Here is a 24,662-nt window from a genome sequence, read left to right as displayed (position 1 = left end):
TACACACACACACACACTCAGCCTTCTCTTATACATTCACACATACACTCCCACACACATCCTCTCACAGACTTAAACCCCTTTATACTCACACACATACACACACCCTCTCACAGACACTCATAACCCATTTCCCTCCTCCACACACACACACACACACACACAAGTTTGTGGGGTGAATTTGTACTTGCAGAATTGCATTTTACTTTGCTCAAAAACTGCATGAATCCATGTAAGATTCTGTAAATCCATTTTTTCGAATACAATTAGACCATTATGGCACAGACAGCGTCACAGGGAGTTAACACCTTCAAAACTTTATCTAGGCCGACATGACACCAATTGTTAAAGTGCACTTGAGAGTGTAACTTTTAAAAAACGTTTGGTGATTTACGTATGAAAGAATTGAAACCAACATAGTCATTCTAAAAGATGAGAGACTTAACAAACAATCCGGGTCTTTTTCAATTTATAATTTCAGTTACATCACACTGTAAATTTATACGATAAATTCTGTGTCTTACAATCTTATTCTCCACAATCACCTGACAAAGGAGCAGCATTCCGAAAGCTCGTGCTTCCATATAAACCTATTGGACTTTAACCTGGTGTTGTGTCATTTTTAATTTTGTACACCCCAGTCTAACACTGGTGTCTCCAAATCATATATGCAGATTAACTGTTTTGTCTGCTACATTTCAACAGTGCCAGCATTTTAAATGTACATTTTTGGTTGTGAGAGTCCTTTCTTTACTGAGAACGATTGTGAATCAGAGTTCCTGCAAAAGGAAACTGATCTGGAACAGAAGGTTGACATCTGTGTTTGGATAAGAGTTTGCTGCTCATAAGCTCGATAAAGATTTGATTCAAGAAAATGACTTGTATATAGTTCACTTTTTTGTTGAGTGGCAGATATTTTAGAATCACAAGATAATTTAGCCTGAGAAAAATAAAACATCAAAATTACTATCCTCAAAATATTAAAGTGTTGTGGCTAATGTTTGTCCATTACATGAGAAAAGATGACACTTTGTTACAGCTGCAAGAACTATAGAGGGAAAAAAAAATCAGGTAATGCCTATTGGGTTCTTCTGATTGGAAATTGATATATTACAACACTTACTTCCTGGTGTTTATAAGCAGGGAATACCACCTTTACTACTGAATAAGATTTGCTCCACATGACTACTTGGTCAGTGGCCTTAGAGAATAGGAAAGAAGAAACAAACTTCACCTTAGCAAATAAAAATCATTCGTCTGCTTCTGACGACCCACAAAAAAACCCACATATATGTGCCAGAATACAAAACATAATAACAACAATCAGTTTATATAGTAGCAAATGAAAGTACTGCATAAACGTAAAACAGAAAAGGTCAAATTTTTAAATGTCATAGAGTCATAACTGTTGAAGATTTTAATGAGCAATGCAATGGGTCAATAGTTATACAAATTTGAATCATTAGCAAGTAAGCAATTGTAGTGATTTCCAGTTTATTACTGATGAATGGTGTATTTACTAGCTATGGTATGTGATGCAGAAGAATCGAGTTCCACAAAAAGCTATTTGTATTCGACATGAGGTTGAAGTTGACTGTCAAAAGCATAATGAATTTCTTAATTCTTGCTGAATGTAATGACTACGTATAATGTTACCTGAGTTATTAATGTCTTGTCCTTATCTACTATCAATGTCATTTGCTTCTGTGATTAAAGAAAGATTCTTCAGCATTTAAATCAAAATCAGAAAATCCGAAAGCTCCAGGAGGCAACCAACATGGATAGTGGTGGGTTGTGTAATAACATACACAATTACATTTCCAGTTATTACCTGAAAGAAAGCCATGACAAGAATTCACATTTTAAAACCTTTTATTGTATCAAATGACTTTTAAAAAGTGACAAAACACCTATTTTTGCAGGCAATTTATATTTTGAACTACAAAAATTGATTCTCCTTTTTTACGCTCATTATACATCACACTCTATGTTGAATTTCAGTCCCTTTAGCAAACAGTCCACAGGTCTTCCTCACCTCCAATGGGTTGTCATATGTCCCTATTGCCAAGTAGGAACTTTAAGTGACCATCTTCAGGTGCTTTCCTTAATTTTCAGGCTGTTTCTTAAATCTATCAACAGCAGTAAATCCCGTTCCAATGGTTTTTCTTCGCCTTGTCCATGCCATGCCAACTGAAATAGGGCCACAGAGGGATACAGGACCGAAACAGAAATGTCTTGAAATACTTAGAAAGGTGCACATGCATCTCTTTGAAGTGAGGCTGTCTCCTTCCTTCATTTGGCTGACCACGCAATATCTGATTTGATTTACTATTGTCACATATTCCTAGGTAGAGTGACAAATTTTGTTTTGTGTGCAGAACTTGCAGATCATACCATACAAAGTGCATTAGGCTAATAGAACAGAATGAAGAATACAATGTTATGGCTGCAAAGAAGGTGCATAAAAAGCAAGATCAATATTTAAATTTAAAATTTGAGGGGTCCATTCAGGAGTCTGATAACAGTGGGTAAAATGCTACTCTTGAATCTGTTGGTGCGTGTTTAAGCTTTTGTATCTTCTGCCCAACGGAAGAGGTTGGAAGAGATTATAACTGAGGTGGGAGGGGTCACTGATTATGTTGGCTGCCTTCCCAAGGCAGTGAGAAGTATGTTTGTGTTATTCAGTGATTTGTCGTGAAGCTTTTAAATTGATCTCAAAAATGGCTTCCTCTGCCTTCTTTGTCTAATGTACTCTCTCTCACTGAGGAAGGAGTGAGGCCTCCAAAAGCTTGTGGTTTCAAACAAACCTGTTGGACTATAACCCGGTGTCGTGTGATTTTTGACTCTGTCCATCCCAGTCCAACACTGGCACTTCCATATTTTTCCCCATGGTAGTGTGAAACATATTGACCTTGTACCCAAGTTGAAATGCTGATTTGCTACCTTTACATATTGTATAGCAGTGTATAGCACAATTGTTTACAATCTAATACCTACAAAACCATTCTGGGATGTTGGACTCAGAGCCTATTCATTGTTAACTAAGAGATTGCTTCCATTGTTTTCAAATATCTTGCATCTTCTTCTTAATGAGACAATCGAAGTCTTCCTTTGATTTGTAACAATCAAACCACTCAGATTTACTGACAAGTATACTGCAACAGGTCATTTCACACTCTTCATTTAACTTGACATCTATCACTGCTTGAACAAACAGCAATTACAATGACTATCAGGTAATTTAGTTTTAAAAATGCAGTAACCCTTTCCTTGATTCTTGATTTTTAAAAAACATTCCTTTTTATGTTTCAGTCCACAATAGAAAATACAGAAAAATAACAACGTATAGCATTTACATGCTCCACGGGACACAGAAATTATCATACAGCATCTGTTGCAGGAGGTCATTCATTCAACATAAGATGTATAGGAAGATCAGCTTCTACATTTAGAGTCACAGAGACACAGAAGTATACAGCACGGAAACAGACCGTTCAGTCCACCTTGTCCATGCCTTGATTGAACAACAGTGTTTCAGGAACCTCAGACTTTCCAAACTGGCATTTCCAGGCTCCAACAAGAAGACCTGCTTCAAAAAAGGAAACAAGCAAAAGTGGTACAGTCAGCAGAATGCCAGGCAGCCACTGAAAATAGAATTGGATGCCCTTGATTTTCCCAGACCTTTCAAAATGGTGTAACTTGGGTGCTGTTGTTTTGTGACAGGATGCGGAGTTTGGAAAAAAAAGTCAAAGGCGTCCTCTAAGAACCTAAACTAGTATCAGAAGTAGTACTCTAGAAGACTTTCGAATTAGCACTTTTAAGTCTATATCCAATAGAGTAAGAAAGAAATATTAATCTCGACTGAATATTATCCATTTATTGAAAAGACTAAAACTTGAAATCAGTAAACTGTTCAGATAGAATCCTTTGTTTCTACCATTTAATGTAATGATTATTCATATTGTTGGAAAAGACAGTGTATTGACTTCTTTATTAAATAATGGAATAAGTTGAAGTTTTAAGAAATGCTAAAATTCTAGAAGGTTGTTTCAGAGGGAAGGATGAATGGATTTAAGCCCTGAAAATTTTGTTGTTTATGCAACACATATTGTGTTGAAACATACTTTTGAAATGCTGCCCCATTTTATAAAATGGAGGCATGTAAAGACAATATTTTTTATTTTACTTTATTTTTGACTATGGACTGAACTGGGGAGAGGGACTGCTAGGACTATCAAGGAGGTCCTGCACTTTTAAAAAGCAAGTTATGAAATTTGTTTAAAGTTGTGTATATACTGCTGTTTCGTTCAAGCAGTGGGGGAGATTTTTGGTAGATTGGAACCAGAGTTATAGAGATGTACAGCATGGAGACAGACCCTTCAGTCCAACTCGTCTATGCCAACCAGATATCCTAAATTAATCTAGTCCCATTTACCAGCATTTGGCCCATATGCCTGTAAACCCTTCCTATTCATATATCCATCCAGATGCCTTTCAAATGCTGTAATTGTACCAGCCTCCACCACTTCTACTGGCAGTTCATTCCATACATGAACCACCCTCTGCATGAAGAGGTTGCCCCTTAGGTTCCTTTTAAATCTGGGCTGTACACAAGATGAGATTCGGCCAGCAACAGCCTGCTGATTGGTTTATGGAGATATGACTAGTTGTGGATGCCAAAGGCCATTAGCCTATTGACTCCTGGATAGCTAAACAGCCTGTGGGAATGAACGACACTGACAGAACTCTTTGGATTACTTAAAGGGCAGATGGTCTCTCTCTCTCTCCAGGAAAATTCCTAAAGCCCAAAGAAAGCCAGTTTATTTTTTTCCACCAGTTGCTGTATAAGTCATGGATTTTAAACACTAAAGCAATAACTTTATAACTTATTAACCAGTAACCCTGTGCCTCCTCCTAAGAAGTATGAGAACCTGAAAAAAACCTTCAAAGGACTGAAGGACTTGTGAAATAAAAGAAACATTTGACTGAACTCTGAGGATTCCACTTTGAACTGTTACTCCAGTTTTTTTCCCTCTTCCCTGTCATTAACACAATTTTATCTGTCTGTACATGATAGTAAGGCAGTTTAGAATGGGGGTTAGAGTATTAACTGGTGGAATTGTATGTCATCAGTTTATAGTTGTTTACTGTGGTTGGAATGTCTTTATTTATGTTAAATAGTAGTTCTTGTCAAGTACAGAAACTTGGTGCATGTTTCCCATTAATCTGGGTCTATCCAACAGATAATTCAGAGACTTTGCATACTTCATTTAAAAAAAATTTTTGCAATGACTTAGGGAAGAGCAGAGCTTCATTTCCAGCGATCTACCCCAATGAGGTGTGACAAAAACGTGATCAAATACATGAGGAAAATAAGGTACTGAGAATGTTGAATTTGCTCCCAGGTCCTTTACAAGAGGTATAAGTATGAGCAAGAAATTAATGGAAGGAGAAAGAAACAGTGAAATAGAACTGGTTGAGTCAACACAAGAACATGTTGCCACCTTGTTACAATTATCCAGTACTTTCAACAAATATATTCGGAGAAAATTACAGCTCTAGTTATGGAAGTGTGAAGTGCTGTGTTGCAGTTAGGTCAACAGTATGCTACCATTTATTGTGAATCTTCCTGTAATTCAAATTTTAATCTACTGCGATGCTTCTGAATACTTAATGTGTTCCTCCGTCGGTCCTTTCAAACTATAATACCTTCCTAACTCGAAATGGATCAGAACATGGAAATTAATGTGGGGCATGACCGAGAGTGCTGTGTGTAATAGCATGGAAGATAGGTCACCTTCACAAAGCAGCAAGACATAATTTCGTACAATTGCCATCATGGCAACAGGGAAAATGTTAGTTAGCCCCTTGAGGTCTTCTATTCATTCTAAGTGGCCAAATGGTTGCTGGATGATGCTTGTGTGATTTTCTCTAGGACATGTCTTAGGGGAAAGCAGCTGTTGTAAAAAAATGTGTACAGTTTGTTTTTCCACTTCCATTCTTTCCACAAATTAAATCATGTTTTAACATAAAATTGCCAATAACAAACATTAAATGTATTTTTAAAATGGTTTAGAACTTGGAAAAATGATCTAAACCTGAAATGTTCTTATACTTTGCATAAACACTAAGAATATTTTCAATATCAAAACCTAAATTTAAATGACTGAAATATTCGATATCTCTTATTCCTCCTAGTAAAATATTATGTGCCTATTTTATTAAAATGCAGTAAAATTACAAGTAAAACTATTTTCATATTAAATTCATTTTAGATATGTTTCAATTCGGTGGATGGAAGCATAGGTCAGAGAATTAAAGCTACAACATTGGAAAAAAAACAGAAAATGTGAGAGGAATGTATTCCTGGCATCTATAGAGATAGGAACAGAGTTAATGTTTCAAGTCCTCAATGACTCTTCTCCAGAGCTGAATGGGATTGGAAAATGGTGTCCTTCCTACTTGTGACAGAGTTGGAGAATGAACAAGTAGTTTGGAGGCCCAGTGGAAAGGACAAAAAAGTTGCTAATTGTGGTGAAAGAGAAATAGAGATGTAAAATTGGTGTAACTTAAGGTGTGAAAAGGAGAAAATGAGTCCTCTTTACTGAAAACAAAGTCAACAAGTTCAGGACATTGGGGGAGAGAGAACGTAAGGAAAATGGAGAACAGATGTCATGCATACAGGCAGATCAGGTTGTGGAATTCAATGTTGAGTCCTACAGGTCATAAAGTGCTAAGTAGAAAATTAATATTTGTTTCTCCACTTCTGTTTTGCTTTGATAGAATATTCCAACAGGCCCAGGACAGAAACTTTGGCCTGTCAACAAGGTAGATATTGAGATAGCAAGCAACTGGAAGATTGGGTCATGAAGGTGTTCTGCATAGTTATCACCCAGTCTACAGTTGCCACACAAAGGAGACTGCACTGAAGACTGAATACAGTAGGTTAGATTGTAGGAAGTACAAGTAAAACAAAAAATGTAATACTTTCCCATTCATCTCCTTCCTTCTCACTGTCTAAAAAAGTGCCAAACACACCTTCTAGGTAACGCACAGTTTTATTTGCTGCTGTGGTTCTGTTTGCCTAGTGGAAGTTTTTGTTGCAAACGTTTCGTCCCCTGGCTAGGCGACATCATCAGTGCTTGGGAGCCTCCTGCGAAGCGCTTCTTTGATGTTTCCTCCGGTGTTTATAGTGGTCTGTCCCCGCCGCTTCCGCTTGTCAGTTTCAGCTGTCCGCTATAGTGGTTGGTATATTGGGTCCAGGTCGATGTGTTTGTTGATGGAGTTTGTGGATGAATGCCATGCCTCTAGGAATTCCCTGGCTGTTCTCTGTCTGGCTTGCCCTATGATAGTAGTGTTGTCCCAGTCGAATTCATGTTGCTTGTTGTCTGCGTGTGCACGCACGCAGACAACAAGCAACATGAATTCGACTGGGACAACACTACTATCATAGGGCAAGCCAGACAGAGAACAGCCAGGGAATTCCTAGAGGCATGGCATTCATCCACAAACTCCATCAACAAACACATCGACCTGGACCAAATATACCAACCAGGACAGACCACTATAAACACCGGAGGAAACATCAAAGAAGCGCTTCGCAGGAGGCTCCCAAGCACTGATGATGTCGCCTAGCCAGGGGGCAAAACGTTTGCAACAAAAACTTCCAGCTCGGCGAACAGAACCACAGCAACGAGCACCCGAGCTACAAATCTTCACACAAACTTTGAAGTTTTATTTGTACTTCTTTCAATTTAGTCCACTGTATTTGTTGCTCACAAGGTAGTTTTCAGTTCTGAAGAGGGGCATGCCAGATTTGATACAGTAATTCTGTTTCCGTCCCCACGGATGGTGCCAGACCTTCTGAGATTCTCCAGCATTTTCTATGTTTATATCATATTTCTAGCATCCAGAATATTTTGCTTTTATCTATGACATTGAAGCTTTCTATGCCTTGAGTTCCCAGAAAGGAGAAATAATGAGCCTATTTAAGACATATACTGGAGTTTAGACCGAGTGAACTTTTCCAGATCTCACTGTGTCTTGCAGCATTGTTGCTTTGGAATACTGACTGTGCTGTACTGATTGAGGAGGTAATGAGTAAGTTAGACAAAGGAGATCCAACTGATGTGATCTATTTGGATTTCCAGAAAACCTTTGACAAAGTGCCCCACAGGAAGCCACGAAATAAGATAAGAGCCCATGGTGTTAGAGACAAGGAACTGTCATGGACAGAGCATTAGCTGACTTTGAGAAGGCAGAGAATGGAGGTAAAGGGATCTTTTTCAGGATGGCAGGTGTTGATTCATGGAGTTCCGGAAGGGTTAGTGTTAGGACCACAACTATTCATCTTCTATGTTAATGATATGGATGAAGGAATTGAGGGCATTGTTGCTAAGTTTGTATAAGACACAAAAATAGGTAGAGGAACAGATAGTGATAAGGAAGTGGGGAGGTTACAGAAGGACTTGGACAGGCCAGGAGATGACCAAAGAGTTGGCAAATGGAATGCAACATGGGGAAGGTTATACATTTTGTTAGGGAAGAATAGAGGCATAGATTTTTTTCTAAATGGGAAAGACTTTGGAAATCTGTAGCACAAACGGACTTGGGAGTCCTAGTTTAGGATTTTCTTCAGATTAATATTTTTTCGGGTTTCTTCAGTTGACAGTTAGGAAGGCAAATACAACTTTAGCATTCATTTCAAAAAGGGCAAGAGGCTGTCTAACACTCAGATCAGACAACATTTGGTGGGCGGCACAGTGGTTAGCACTACTGACTCACAGTGCCAGAGATCCGGCTTCAATTCCTGCCTCAGGCAACTGTTTGTGTGGAGTTTGCACATTTTCCCCGTGGCTGCGTGGGTTTCCTCGAGGTGCTCCGGTTTCCTCCCACAGTCCAAAAATGTGCTTGTTAGGTGAATTGACCATGCTAAATTGCCCGTAGTGTTAGGTGAAGGGGTAAATGTAGGGGAATGGGTCTGGGTGGGTTGCTTTTCGAAAGGTCAGTGTGGACTTGTTAGGCCGAAGGGCCTGTTTCCACACGAAGTAATCTAAACATTTGGAATATTGTCAGCAGTTTTGGGCTCCATATCTAAGGAAGGATCTACTGGCATTGAAGGTGTTTCAGAGGAGGTTTACAAGAATGATCCTGGAGATGAAGGGTTTGTCATATGGGGAGTGGTTGATGACTTTGGGTCTGTACTTGATGTGTAGCAGGATGAGGGGCATCTCATTAAAACGTACAGAAAACTGAGAGGCCTGGTTACACTGGGCATGGGGAAGATGTTTCCACGAGTAGGAGAGACTAGGATCTGAGGGAACAGCCTCGTAGTGAAGGGATGATCCTTTAGAACTGAGATAAGGAGGAATTTCTTCAGGCAGAAGGTGGTTAGTCTGTGGAATTATTGCCACTTAAGACTGTGGAAGACAAGTCATTGGGTGTACTTAAGACAGAAATAGATAGATTCTTAGTTAGTAAGAGGATCTATGGTTCCAGGAGAAGGTGGGAGAATGTGGTTGAGAAACATATCAGCCATGATCGAATGGCAGGACATACTCAATGGGCCAAATGGCCCAATTCTGCCCCTATGTCTTATGGTCTTAGTGACTGATGTAATACTGATATACATGTATTCCTATGTATGAACAATATAGTTGTTAAATCATTTTGGAATAATATAAAATCCCTCTTTCTGTAAAAACAATTGCCTCTGTCACATAAATAAGTTGGTTGCAAATTTGCAATCAACGTATTTATGTCTGAAGAAACTCTGAACATTAAAGTCTTTATGGCCTCTTTTCTATTCTCAAAAATCATCATTCATGGTATTACCAAAATAGCAAAATGTTATGTCTCCATCTCATAGATTTGGTATTAATTGATCTCATTGATGAGTTGGAACAAAGTACTGCTAATGTGTGTATTGCTCCTGCTATTGTAGGAATTATGTTTGACATTACTGATTTTGTTTATTTGTTAATGATATTGCTTATGTTTCTGATGTTTTTCTGCTTTACCAGGGGTCAATTAAGTACTCTATTTCTTGTCAACTGTTTATTTTCAATAATTTATGACCTTAGAATCTCAGCTTCACCATCAACTTTTGTTAGATTCCAGGTTTTTGAAGAGTGAATGCTAGAAGTACATAGGATGTCTTCTCAACAATTCCAACAAATATGCTTGTTGAACTGTTTACTTCCTTCCATCTATGAATCAGTGAGTTATTGTCTTAGCCATTTTCAGTATGCATTTTGCTTGGCAGAGTTGTAAGGTCGAGGTGAAGTCACCATAGTCCTACTTTTCCATAGCAGTGCTCTCCCATTGGAAAGAGAAGATTGGTGGTGGTTTAACGTGAGGGTCGCCACATCTCAGGCAAGGGGAGAAGTCCTTTATGGTAACCTCAGCCTGTGTGGGAATTGAATCTATGGTGTTGGCATTACACTGAAATGCAAACCATCTATGCAGCCAACTGAGTGAACTGATCCCATGTAATTTCTATCATTGAATAGCTCTGCAGGAGTTTCACGTCCACCTCCAAAGATAGCTCAGAGTGACAATAGGCGACGTTTGGAGCTTTCTTTGTCAGTCAGCATTTTATAACGGTGCTTACGGGATGTTACAGCAGTTTGACGCAGCAGCAAAGACCTGGGTTCAATTCTAGCTTTGAATGACTGACTGTGTGGAGTTCGCACATTCTCCCAGTGTCTGGATGGGTTTTTGCTGAGTGCTCTGGTTTCCTCCCACAAGCCAAAAATGTGCAGGTTAGGTGGATTATCTATGCTACATTGCCCTGTAGTGTCCAGGGATATGCAGATTGGCCACAGTAAGTGTAGGGTTATGGGATAGGGGGATGCTATTTGGAAGGTTAATGCAGGTTCAATAGACTGAGTTGCCTCTTTCTGCACAGTTGGGATTCTCTGACCCTAGAGGAGAAAGTGAGGTCTGCAGATGCTGGAGATCAGAGCTGAAAATGTGTTGCTGGAAAAGCGCAGCAGGTCAGGCAGCATCCAGGGAACAGGAGAATCTTCGGTGAGTCTGCTCCGGGGTTGCGTTTAACCGCCGAGCGTGGGTTGTTGGCAACCGCTCTACACCTGGATGCTGCCTGACCTGCTGCGCTTTTCCAGCAACACATTTTCATTCTCTGACCCTAGACTGACTGAATGATCGGTCTTTGAAACAGTGTGCCATTGGGTAATGTGTTGATGAGGTCATGATGATGAACCCACACAGCATATTCTAAAATCTCTGAAGATGGATTAGATTTCATCATCAAATATTAACTTTACATTAATTTCTGGCTCAGCAAACAAATTGCATTGTAGTGATTGTTATAGCTCTCAAATCTTTCACCTTTCTGGTGAATGAGAACTCGAGTAAAACTAAAATATAACATTCTTGGTTGTGTAAATAAATTGGCTCCGACAATATTGCATTATCAGTGAGGTACCTCACAAGCTATCATCTCTTTCTGCATTTCTGATATGCATTGTATGTAGCTACCCTTCTTTTAATGGCTTTGCAAATGCCTATACATTACATAGATGACACATCTCTATGTTCACACTTATTCCTTCTCGAGTGGTTATCACGTATCTTGTGCAGAGGTTCTTTCTGCAAATCTGCTGAGATGATGGTTCTAGATTTGGACAACAGGATACATTCTAGCGAGATATCTGATTGGCCAATACTGTGATAGTCATCGAGTGTGGAAACAAGACTCTTTGGTCAAAAGAGTTCACATTGACCATGTTCCCAAACCAAACTAGTTCCACTTGCCTGAATTTGGCCTATATCCCACCAAACCTTTCCTATTCATGTACTTAGCAAAATTTCTTTTAAAAACTGTTACTGTACTTGCATCCACCACTTCTGCTGGCAATTCATTCCCTATACAAACCACCCTCTGTGGAAAAACGTTTCCCCTCGGGTCCTCTTCAAATCTTTCTCCTCTCACTTTAAAAATATGCCACCTAATTTCAAACTTCCCCACCTTAGGGAAAAGACCCTTGACCTTCTCTATATCCCTAATAATTTTAACGCCATTTATAAGGTTACCCCTCAATCTCCTAGGACCCAGTGAAAAAAGTCATGGCCTATCTTTATAACTCAAACCTTCCATTCCCAGCAGCATCCTGGTTAATCTTTTCTGAACACTCTCCAATTTAATAATATCATTCCTATAACAGAGTGACCAGAACTGTACACATTACTCCAGAAGAGCCTCACCAACATTCTATACAACCTCAATATGATATCCCAACTCCTATACTCAAAAGGTCTGAGTAATGAAGGCAAGCGTACTAAATGAATTCTTAACCACCCTGTTTACCTGTGACACCAATGTCAAAGAATTATATACCTGAACCTCGGAGACAATCTAGGATCATACCATTAATTGTATGTGTTCTGCTCTTGTTTGTTTTACCAGAATGCAATAACTTACATTTATCCAAATTAAACTCCATCTGCCACTCCTCAGCCCATGTCTTGCTCTTTTTCCTACACTTCAAAGCCACCCCATGAATCGGTGAGAACATCTGTAATTCTTCTGACTCAGCTTCAGTGATGTTACATTCCATTGATGAATATTTAATCTAGATCTTTCTTCTTTTGTCTCTCGTGGTGACAGACAAGATAGGGCATCTGAAACACTCTTCTTTTCAAAGTAAAATCATTAGTTTTACTGATGCTGTATGCGAATTTAACTTGAAGAGCTGCTCTAATAGATGATGATCACTTTTCACAATTAACTTTGCCAAATAGAGAAGTGTATGGAATTTCTTGAACCTAAATGCCATTACCAAAAGCTCTCAACATCGGCATATTCAATATGTTTTTGGATGTAAATGCTATTACTTTTTCCTCTTGTACCAGGGCTACTCCCATTTCCTTAGTAGAAGGATTTACATGCAGTCTGACTGGTTTCTCTGTTGTCATATGACACTCTTGTTTTCTTGCATATTGCATCTTTGAGTTTGTTTAAACTCATTTTGTAGGAGTCTGACCACTGACACTCAGCATCGCTGAGGTTTGCTGTGTTCTAATATGTCAGGTTGTCTGAATGTTTCCTCAGTCCTCAAATTCACAAACATTCTCCAGGTTATGAATGTTATGGTTCCTTCTGTTTTTTATTTCCTCTGTTGTTCTGACTTTGGTAACTCCTTTGCACATTTTCTTTCTGTATGTCTACTGGAGGTTTCTGGAGCACCTTCTGTGGTTGCTAGCAACTATTCTATGCTCAGCAAGTGTTAATTTGTAGAAAAAATGTAAACAAAAGAATATAGTTTTTTTAAACAATTTAAGATTTCATTTTTGTGTCTTCTAGGTGTGACATTACAAAATCACCAGTTGTGTGGTTCCCAGAAGTCTGAAATAATCAACTACTTAATAAAAATACTGCAGCTCACATAGAATATATTTTTCCAAATCATGTGCCGCAGAATTGCTTTGCACAGACTATAGTACAATAGCGACTAATGTACAAGCTGGCTATACGTATACACTTATGCAAAAAAAGGTTCCCCGAGCCATTTTAGGAAAACAATGAACTCAAATCAGAATTTTCTACTTGATTATTTTAAAAAAGAACCTGATGTTTCCACAATTGATTTCCAGTCTGCGTTAATGCTCACAAAATAGTCGAGGTGCCACAATTCATGTCAGCTGGGCAGGGGGAAAGAGAAAAGATGTTCTATGTTTTGGATTGCTATATAATAAGGCAATGATTTGACATTGCTCCACGTTGCTGGCAGTAAGTAAATTTTAGTTAACAAAAAATACTTGGAAGCGACACAGTACCGGAGCAGTAGTTTAGAGAGAATTGAGAGCTACCTCACTGTGACTAGTGTGTATAGCCTCTGTAGCACTTCCATTATCTCCATTATTTCTTTATCAAAATCATGTCAAACAAAATCTACCTTTTATAAGTACACAGTGGCTCACCTCAAATAACTCATTTCTGATTACATGGTTAATCTTCTTTCAATTTTTGAGTTGCCAAGCATAATGGGCTGATTGGCTACCCATTCTTGGATCTTTTTTTTAAAACTCATGTATCCATTGATACTTCTAGCCCTCTGTCACAATTTTCATATCTTCGAATGTGATTAAAAATTGGTGGCCAAATCCTCTGGTATTTCCTCCTCAATTTCTCTCCATATTCTAAGATGTGTATCAATGGATCCATTACGTTTTCCATTCGCTTATCCAGATTTATATTATTTGACCTCTCTACTACCTTTTTTCAATAATCGGTCCTACCTTTTCTTCTAGTCATAGAGATGTACAGCATGGAAACAGACCGTTTAGTCCAACTCATCCATACCAACCAGAATCCCAAACTAACCTAGTGTAATTTGCCAACACTTGGCCCATATCCCTCTAAACTTTTCCTATTCATATATTCATCTAGTTGCTTCTTAAATGTTGTAATTATACCAGCCTCCACCACTTCCTTTTGCAGCTCATTTCATATATGCACCACCCTCTGTGTGAAAACGTTGCCCCTTCGGTGCCTTTAAAATTTTTCCCCGCTCACCCTAAACTTATGCCCTCTGTTCTAGATTCAACCGCCCCAGGAAAAGACCTTGTCTATTTACCTATCCATGTCCCTCATGATTTTATAGGCTTCTATAAGATCACTCTTCAGCCTCCAACACTCCAGGGAAAACAGACCCAGCCTATTCAGCCTCTCCCTATAGCTAATGTTATTTGAAATTATCTAAGTTTAGCTTCCCCTCCTATGTTTGGATTGATTTTTTTGTAATATAAGCCCTGCTTCTGGAACATGTAAAGTGAATAAGTAGTAGTATCTCAGTCAAACTCAGTTGCCTTCTTGCAATTCAGTGATAGTGCTCTTGGCTCTAAGTTTTAAGATTATGCTCCATTCCAAGCAGTTAGCTTAGATTGAGATTTGTTGGGTGAGACATTGAGTTCTGTCTGCCAGTTCCTGTGGACATAAAGGATTCCAAGGCATGATTCAAAGAGTTCTGATGTCCTGGCCAATATTTATCAAACAATATCATAGTTAGTATATTAGAGTCCCCTGCTGGTACATTTGCAAGCAGAATGAAGGCCCAACAATATCCTACCAGCCCTTGATCTATCTGCAATTTTACAGGTGACAGGCGAATACTAGGGTCTTCTGCCCAAATAAAATCCAAGTGAGGCCCTTAAGTAATCAATTTCAGCCTGGCTTCAATGTTGAGTCTGGTGACTGGAATTCAGGAGTAGGGAAACTGCAGGTCATTCTGTTCTTGCCTCAGGTGGGAAGGGAACGTCTCCCACAATGGTCCACTTTCCACATCAGGTATCCTACCTAAGATCTTACCCCACAGTTACTCATTCCAATCCTGTCCTCCCTGTACAGATCCCCAACCCTTATAGGAGCAAATTGCTGCGTTGAAGAATCATCTAGACTCAAATCATTAGCTTGCTTTTTCTCCATGGATGCTGCCCAGCCGACTGTGATCTCCAATAATTTTTGTTTTCAGTACAGAGCTCCAACACTTCTTTGCACAATCATAAGTCTCACTTTTCCTTCTTACAGCGAGAACCAGTCCTTGCCTCTTAAAGTTACCTGGTCCTGGGCATACAATAGAGTGTAGCTGCAGTAGAAAGGATAGTGAAGAAGGAATTGGTATGGTTGCCTTTATTAGTCAGTCATTGAGTATAGGAGTTGGGAGGTCACGTTGTGGCTGTCCAAGATATTGGTTAGGCCATTTTTGTAATACTGTTTGCAATTCTGGCCTCCCTGCTATAGAAGGATGTTGTGAAACTTGAAAGTGTTCAGAAAAGATTTACAAGGATGTTGCCAGGGTGGGAGGGTTTGAGCTATGAGTGAGGCTGGGGCTATTTTCCCTTGAGTATGGAGGCTGAGGGGTGACCTAACAGAAATTTATAAAATTATGAGGGGCATAGATAGGATGAACACCTAAAGTTTTCTCCAGGATAGTAGATTCCAAAACCAGAGCACACAGGTTTAAGGTGAGAGGGGAAAGATTTAAAAGATGGATTGGCAATTCTAAATTGCCCACTGCATCCAGAGACAGTAGATTAGGTGGATTAGCCATGGAAATGCAAGGTCACAGGGATAGGGTGGAGGTGGAAGGAGTCTGGGTGGGATGCTCTTTTCAAAGTCGATGTGGACTTGTTGGGCCGAAAGGCCTGTTTTCATATTGTAGGGATTCTATGAAGAGGGACTTAAGGGGCAACTTTTTCACACAGACGGTGGTGTGTGTATGGAATGAGCTGCCAGAGGAAGTGGTGGAGGCTGGGGCAATTATGACATTTAAAAGGCATCTGGATTGGTACATGAAAAGGAAGGGTAGACAGCACATGGGCCATGTGCTGGTAAATGGGAATAGATTAATCTCGGATATCTGGTCAGCATGGATGTTTCCATGCTGTACAGCTCTATAACTTTAAATTCTATCAACTGTTTTTTTTTCTCTTGTTGGTGGGACCTTGTTTTGAGGCAACTGGCTGCTGAATTTACCCATATGACAACAGTGATTACATTTCAAAAATAATTGGCTGTAAAATATTTTGGAATAACAACCTAAGAACTAAGTGTAGAAATGAGCAATTTAGCCCCTCGCTTCTTCTCTGCAATTTAATTCAATCATGTCTGATCTCATCTTAGTCTTAAATATCTTTTACTGGCAATCTCTGTGTTACAAATAGGTTCCATTCTGGGATCTATTTGCAAGTCAATTTGTACAGAAGTCTGAACACAATGCAGGACAATATAGCCATTTATAAGTACAGGAAACATTTGTATGTCAGATCTTTAAAAGTAGACCTTGTTTGTATGTTTATAAATACAAGCGTTTGTAAATTGGAAATTCATAAATCGGGGACCTCCGTTCTTAAAAAAGATACTTTTTAATAAAAATATTTTTCCTTTTCTTTGTTCATTTCATAAAAACTTTCAAAGGCAGTGATGTACATTTACATCATGAAATTGATTTGTTTTATGCTTTGGAAAATAATTTAAACCAAGAAACAACAAACCACTGCAGCCTGAAGTAGAAATCAATGCATCACCAGCATGCAGTATTAGCACACTGGAAGCTACTAACATTAAATCCACTGAAATTGACTAAGCTTAGAAGGAAAAATCAATACAGGCGCAGAGCTGAGGATTAAATGAAGCTATTTTTATTGATACGAGCAGGGCAAAGCCTAAACCATTCCCTTCAAATTGTTTACAAAGATACGCTGGAAACAATTTTTAGCTTGTTCCCAAAATAGCTGGGATGTCTGTGGCACAATTCAGATGACATTGAAGAGAAGCATAAGTATTCAGGCTTCTGTCTCATGATAACACGAAGGGCAGACAATTAGTGTTATTACAGGCAGCTTTCATATTGGGAGACTGGGAAATCCAACAGGAGTTTTGATATTTAAATACAGTTTGTGCATCTTAAAGGAGGTGAGCTATGATGTTTTTTTTATTGCAGAAACTGGCTAATATCTTCAAATTGAATGCAAGATCTCAGATTTTCAGATAGAATTCATGACAGAGAGGAATAAGGTCTTCTTGCCAGCCATTAGGTGAAACAAGTACCTAAAGTGTAGGTACAATTTGAAACCAATGGATCAAAATGAGTCAAATGTCATATTCAAAAGGAAGTTAGATAAATACATTAGATGGAAAGAAGTAAACGTTATGTGAATAGAGTTAGAAGAAACAGAATATCCTGAGGCTCACATGAAGCATACACTTTGACAGAGACCAGCTTGCTTTGAGAAAACTTGTAGCCTTACATGTGACACATTTACTACAGAAAGTGGGAAAGTGCTTGTTCAGAAGAATTGGGACATCTGTACTTAGTATCAATGGATCAGTGTAAATAAGATGATAACATTTGTTCACTTGTGGAGTGTGTGACAGTACTTCCTTCTCACACCGGAGACTGGAGGCTTGCATATTTCACAATAGGGTGCTGGATAACTAAATTTGTTTATATCAAAAACTCTTAACAAAACTCATCCTCAAGAGGAAAAGAACTTGTAATTTAGTAAGCTGAGTGTAATATGCAAGTAACAGAACAATCCTGATACATTTTCATGTATACCACACTTAGCAGATTTGAATTTATGAAGCTCAGCTCCCTCATCTTGACTGTTCTGGGAAGTGAGTGTCTCATTACCCTTACTGGCTAGAAAACATGAAGGCTGAAAGTTGGAAGATGTTTATGTGTGACTGAGAGAAAGAAAACATTCTTCTGTAAATTACAATCACTGACTGAAGGGTTAAAGGGACAGAGTGAGGGGGCGGGCGGGAAAAAAAGAGAAAGGGAAGGGGGGAGAGAGGAAAGTTTAACTCTTTATGGTCTGGTTTGAGTGTGCACTGGCTTGTCATGGATTGAAAGTTTGTGTGTTGTTCCCTAAAGCTTGAGATCCGGGAATGTTATGAATTAATTTGCATTCTGGGAATCTAAGATGATTTTAAAAGAAAAAGCCATTTTGTAGAGCAATGATACTGAACATGTTAGCTGAGCAACATTACTTCATGACCTTTTCCACATAATTTAGACTAGTCTCTCATTATAATGCAATAGCCAAAGCAATTGCCCATCTGGCCTGGCTTGATCCAGGGTTTCCGCTTTGATGTGCGTGTAGCTTAATTTGTCAAGCATACTCAGACCTGTCAATGAGTTTCTCTTCCTCTGTAAACTTTTGCCATTTTATTGCTGCTTATCTGATTAAGGACAAGCAGCGTTTTGTAATTTTAATACAATTTTCTGTAAAAAGACAGCTTGTTTGCAGCAATAAGGGGAGTAGTCTGAGAGAGCTCTTCAGGGTAAGAGCTGGCACCGCTACTCTGCTAAAGTTCATAGAACCTTAGCTCAAGCCTGGCTTGTAGGCATCTATGTTATAGTGTAACATTGATGCCATTGGTAAATAAAGAGAATAATTTAAACTAAACTGTCCGTAAGAGTTTTATATTCCAGACTACCACAGAGTATAATCTCCAGGACGAACCAATTATAGGTCGAGTCCATCAGAGAATCCTTGAGCCATCTCAAATAGGTACTTCTAACAGTTTTATTGCAATTCATACATAAATCTGTGCACATATGCCCCTCTACTTAGCTAGCAACCATGGTTCAGGAGACAAAATTATCAACAATTAAACATTGTTCAAGGACATAACAGCAGTGCCCAAGAAACAGAATTAATTGGTTAGAGTTGCTCAGGGAAATTTTCATCTAAGGCTTGCATAGCTGGCAAGAGCAAGTTTTTCTTCTCATTTCTCTGATTACAACACACTTGGCAGCTCCTTCAATTTGGAAGCTTTGCACCTCCTACTGCCCACAGTTACTGAACCATTTTCCTGACACCTGCTGATTCTTTCTCTTGTTGTATAAATTATGCTAGGCAAATATCTTCACAATGGTCAACTGGGGACACATTAGTACTCTCCCATTATTCTTACAGGTCAGGCTTGCACGTAACAAAAGTAATTTAAGACAAATATCATTCCCTGCTCAACTGCCACACCTTTGGATACTGCTTTATATGTTGTATGCAGAGGTGGAAAGAAGCATGGTAGATGGAGAGGCAGAAAGAAATTAACTAAGAGGTGTTTGTGCACCTTCTCATTGTGTTCTCTTGGCACTGAACTCTCTCCCTCACTGACTTTGTGACAAACTAGAGTTCCAGAGACTAGTCACCAAATTACCACTGTCTTCCCTCGGAATAATTGTTAACTTTGTCTGTCTCTCTTTTTTCGAATGTCAACACAGCTTTCAAGTTAAGTAGCAGAAGAAGAAAAGGGCTGTTCTCCAAAAGATGCACCAACACTTATGATCTCACCTGATGGCAAAACTGGACAAGTTAGATCCCAAATTGAGACCGGGCTTGATAGGCCATATATTTTATATTTGCTAGTTGTTAACTGTGGTGGTATTATACTGATAATATTCACAGAAGATTGTAAATGTACTTTAATAAAAAGCATAAAAGTTTACTACACATATAAGAACTAGACAAAACAAACTTGTTATAGATAACAGAAATAAAGATTCAACTTTGAACTCACAACTTTCAAATTTTAAAATTTTGTAAAGGTATGAAGAAACTCTTACAGACACTAACTTCAGTGAAGGGTCACCCTGTCTCCACTTTAAAGCTCCTTGTTCATTTGGCACAATGTGATTGGATTATTTTCAGCAATGTTCTGTATTTATTCAATTCTATTTCCTTAGTTAACGTTCTTTCCTCAGACCCTTTAAACAGCTAACACCATGCACTTATCCATTAACATGGGTTTCTTAAATTCAAAGATGCCACAGCTTTCTGTTTCTGGAGTTCTTCCTCCAAACAACTAAGGATGCCATCTCCATCCCTGACCACTTTAGAGACTACTTTTAACAGCACTTCTGATACTAAGAACCTTTTTAGCCTGACTCAAAGTCTACACATCACCACTTCTTCCAGATGGTTCTGACTTTCTGTCTTACTGGACTCCTGCCAGTCAGCATTAGCAGATTATTTTCCTCTTTTTATCCCCTAATGAACTTCACTGCAGAGGTTTAACCACTCTGAACACCTGGAGACTCACGGAACAAAGTCAAAAATGAAACTAAAAACTACGTCTTTCCCCTCATGCAGAGATAGAAATAGAAATTACACTTCAAGTTACATTTTACTTCTATCAAGTTGCCAAATAATACCAATCATGAATCTTCATCATATACTCGTAAACATTAATCTGAAATTAGCACTCCATGTATTGCAAAGTCAATTTGCATTGGGAGATTAATTGCGCACAAAAGAACAAGAGTGACATCAAGGGTGAAACAAGCTTAGAATATACCTTTCCGGAAAACAAGCTTGCATCTTATAATGAAAGAAAAACTAAATTCAATGAATGCTAGAAACTTGAAACAAAAAAGTATGCTGGAAATACTCAACAGGAGAGGTTGCATCTGTAGAGACGGTCTCTGATAGGGTTGTGGGAGAGGGGATTAACAAACAAACCAATGCCACAAGAGTCAAAGATAGTGATGGTAGGTACAGTAAAGAGACAAAGGTTGTGTTCAGATGAGGCATAAATGCCTACATATCAGCCACCAGAATACAATATGAAGGGATAAAGAAATAAGTCAAGAGGCAGCATCCTGTTCCCTGGATGCTGCCTGACCTGCTGTGCTGTTCCAGCAATAAAGTTTCAACTAGGTACAGTAAAGAGACAAAGATTGTGTTCAGATGAGGCATAAATGCCTACATATCAGCCACCAGAATACAATATGAAGGGATAAAGAAATAAGTCAAGAAAACAAAACTACATAAAACAACACAGAGGCAAAAGAGATGAGCTAAAGTTGTTGAACTCAATATTGAATTACAAAGATTGTAAACTGCTGAAACAAAAGATGAGATGTCGTTCCTCAAACTTGCATTGAGCTACACTAAAACACTAGCAAGCCACAGACACAAAGGTGAGTGGGAGGAAGGTGTAAAATTAAAAACAAGTGACAGTAAGTTTGGGGTCATGATTCTGCACTGAACAGAGGCATTCTACAAAGGAGTTATCCAGCCTACGTTTGGTCTCCCTAAGCAGCAAAATAGGGTACTAAACTGAAAGAACTACAAGTACATCCCTCGAAAGGATACTCGAACAGCAGATAATTGAGGTTTCTCTGTACCTTGGAGAATAGTGGGAAAACTGAGAAGAATCATTGTGAATTCCTGAAAGCTGTGGCACATCTTAACTTGTGGAAAAGTGTAGAACCAGTAAGCTCCTGCACATGCACAGAACTCTTGAATGGAAATAAAAACCATAAGATACAGGAGTAGAATTAGACTGTAAAAATATAACAGGTACTGTCCTGTTGAGACTTTTGCAATGAAAATCAGATTGTTTACACTCAAAATGTTTTTTGTTCAATATATCGTTTCAGTTGCATGACACTGTGATCTTTTGCTATAAATTGTGTCTTCTGATCCTAATCCACAACTACCTGATGAAGGAGTAGCACTCTGAAAGCTAGTACTTCCAAATGAACTTGTTGGACTATAACTTGGTGTTGTATGATTTTTAACATCATTATACTTGCTCTATTTAGCTCTTGTACAGCAAAAGTATTTTTTAAAATCTGGACCTGTCACATGATTCTTTCAATTAATAATTGGGAGTTTGGGTTAAGGTTAAATGTTAATGATCTCCTTCAAGATCATAACATCATTTGAAAAATTTTCAAGTCAACCTGGAAAAGGCAGCAGAATGGCATTGTTTTGATTTTTTGTTCAGAGTGCTAGCATAATCAGAATAGCCTTCTTCTATGCTAAAAAAACTCTATAATCGCATGGAATAGAAGAATTTAAAGGGTCAAGGGAGAACGCCAGGTGATGGCACTAAGTAAATTGCTAAAGCCTTTACATACATGCAAAGCCAAAAAGATTGTTTGAGTACAATCCCTCCAGTGTGGAAATAGCCCAACAAGTCCATAACTAGTCTCCAAAGAGCATCCCACCCAGACCCATTCCTTCTACCAAATCCCTCTAACCCTGCATTTCCCATGGCTAACACACCTAACCTACAATTCCCAGACACTAGAGGGTAATTTAGCATGGCCAATCCACCCAACTTGCACATTTTTGGGCTGTGAGAGGAAACTTGGTGCACCCAGAAGAAACCAATGCAGACACGGGGCAAAAGTACGAACTCCACACAGACAGTGACTCGAGGGTGGAATCAAACCTGGGTCCCTGGCATCATGAGGCAGCAGTGCTAACCACTGAGCCACCATGCCACCCAATTGTTCTATGATTCAGTCTTCTACCTAACCAAATCTGGTTTTAAGACATTAGGGTCTAGATGATAGGCATGTTTACCAGGGGCAAGTTGCTGCTACTGGTCCAACTTTCTTGTTACTGGATTTTAAGTTTCACATGAAGTTACTAGTGTTGATAGAAGACATATGACCATAAGTAGATTATTGCGTCAAGGAGTCAATTTTGCTTTTCAATGAATTCATGGCTGATGTGATAATCTTCCACTCCAATTTCCTGCCCTGTCTCCTTTAAATCCTTACTGATCAAAAATCTGTTTTAACTTAAACACACTTTATAGCCAGCCTCTACAGTAAAGAATTCCACAGAATGATTATCCTCTGAAAGAAAATTCCTGTCTTAAACAGATATTATAAAGTTGAAGGTGTGTACCTTCAACTATACCAGTAAGAGAGAAAAGAATGCTGTTCTAAACTGAGAGATTACAAGCTCCTGTGTATAAGACTAGATGGCAGTCTCAGAGTGTACTGAAAAAATTGAAAATATGTAACATTTGGCTGTGAAATGGATACCGGAGTTTTGCTTGCTGTTTTGACAACAATTCAAATTTAACCAGTTTAAATTGTGCCTCAGGATACAAAAACCCCATTGACTTTCAATTTAATTTTTTGCCAACATCAAACAAATGAGACAATCCAATGTTAAGGAGGCACAAAATGCGGATATTTTGAAAATTGGTCAGAGAGCAACTAGCGTTGAGATAGAAATGCTAACAGCTAACATCTTGCACTCCAAAAAAATTAGGAAACACCGTCTATCAAAGGTACCTTTTCAAATGAAACATAGTCACAGTAAAAAGAAAGACAAGACTAGGAGATCCTCAGCCAGAAGACAACAGCAGCTGTGTGGTCTTGAAACTAAGTTGATATAATTTGAGTGTCTTATTGGAACAGCATATTGTTAAAGAGTTGGAGGCAGATATTAAACAGTTAAGAGAAAGTGGGGCTTACAGTTGTGAATAGTTGTTAAATGTTCACTTTTAGAGTTCAAAATTAAATTAATGTTATTTTCTTTAAATAGTAGATTTTGGGAGTTCTCTGTCACTCATATTTTAACAGATTACAAGGCAATGTGATCTTTTCTGAGTCTTTGGTTTAATTAACAGAGGAGTTCACTTCTGTGTTGTAACACAGGCACTATACTCAGATTATGCTCTCTAGTCCAAAACTCTCAGAAGAGGAGAAACAACCTCTCCGCATCTACTTGTTAAGCTCCACAAGAATCTTGTTTCAATAAGATTGCCTCTCATTCTTCTAAACTCAAGTACACGCTCAACCTATTCAACCTCTCCTTAAAAGTCACCCGCACACCCCCATTCCTGAAATCAACCGAGTAAACTTTTTCTGGACTGTTTCCAAAGCCAGTATACCTTTTCCAAAGCAAGGTGACCAAATTTATTGAGAGTTCAGGTGTGATCTAACTAGTACCTTGTGTAGCTTCAGCAATGATGTGGAGGTGATGTTGGACTAGGATGGACGAATTTAAAAATCACACAACACCAGATTATAGTCCAACACGTTTATTTGGAAGTACAAGCTTTCAGAACGCTGCTCCTTCATCAGGTAAGTAATGGGCCAGGATCATAAGACAATTTATAGCAAAAGAACAGTGCCATGCAATTAAAGTGATATATTGAACAAATCTAGATAGCAAACTAGGTTTTATGATCCTGCCCCACTAGTTACCTAATGAAGGAGCAGCTCTCTGAAAACTGAAACAGGCTGACTGCCGCATCTGTGGGTCCTGTTACCATGGTTTCAGTTACCTGCAGCCCAAACATATTACAGGGAACATTCCTGAACCAGGGACCAGAGGGCTGCCGAGAAGGTAAATTGCCCATTTAAGTGAATGGG

General features: G+C 38.8%; 1 long non-coding RNA gene across 1 annotated transcript in view; it reads right to left on the bottom strand.

Moving 5' to 3' along the window:
* The window catches only part of LOC122564446, a 37,702-nt gene that overhangs the window by 11,658 nt on the left and 1,382 nt on the right, over nt 1-24,662 (bottom strand). Inside the window, exon 2 of the long non-coding RNA XR_006315913.1 lies at nt 1,657-1,831. This is a non-coding gene — a long non-coding RNA (uncharacterized LOC122564446). The remainder of the gene's footprint in view (nt 1-1,656; nt 1,832-24,662) is intronic.

This window comes from Chiloscyllium plagiosum, chromosome 29 (assembly GCF_004010195.1).
Source record: "Chiloscyllium plagiosum isolate BGI_BamShark_2017 chromosome 29, ASM401019v2, whole genome shotgun sequence".
In the NCBI taxonomy this organism is placed as follows: Eukaryota; Metazoa; Chordata; class Chondrichthyes; order Orectolobiformes; family Hemiscylliidae; genus Chiloscyllium; species Chiloscyllium plagiosum.
This window is presented reverse-complemented; position numbering and strand designations above follow the sequence as displayed.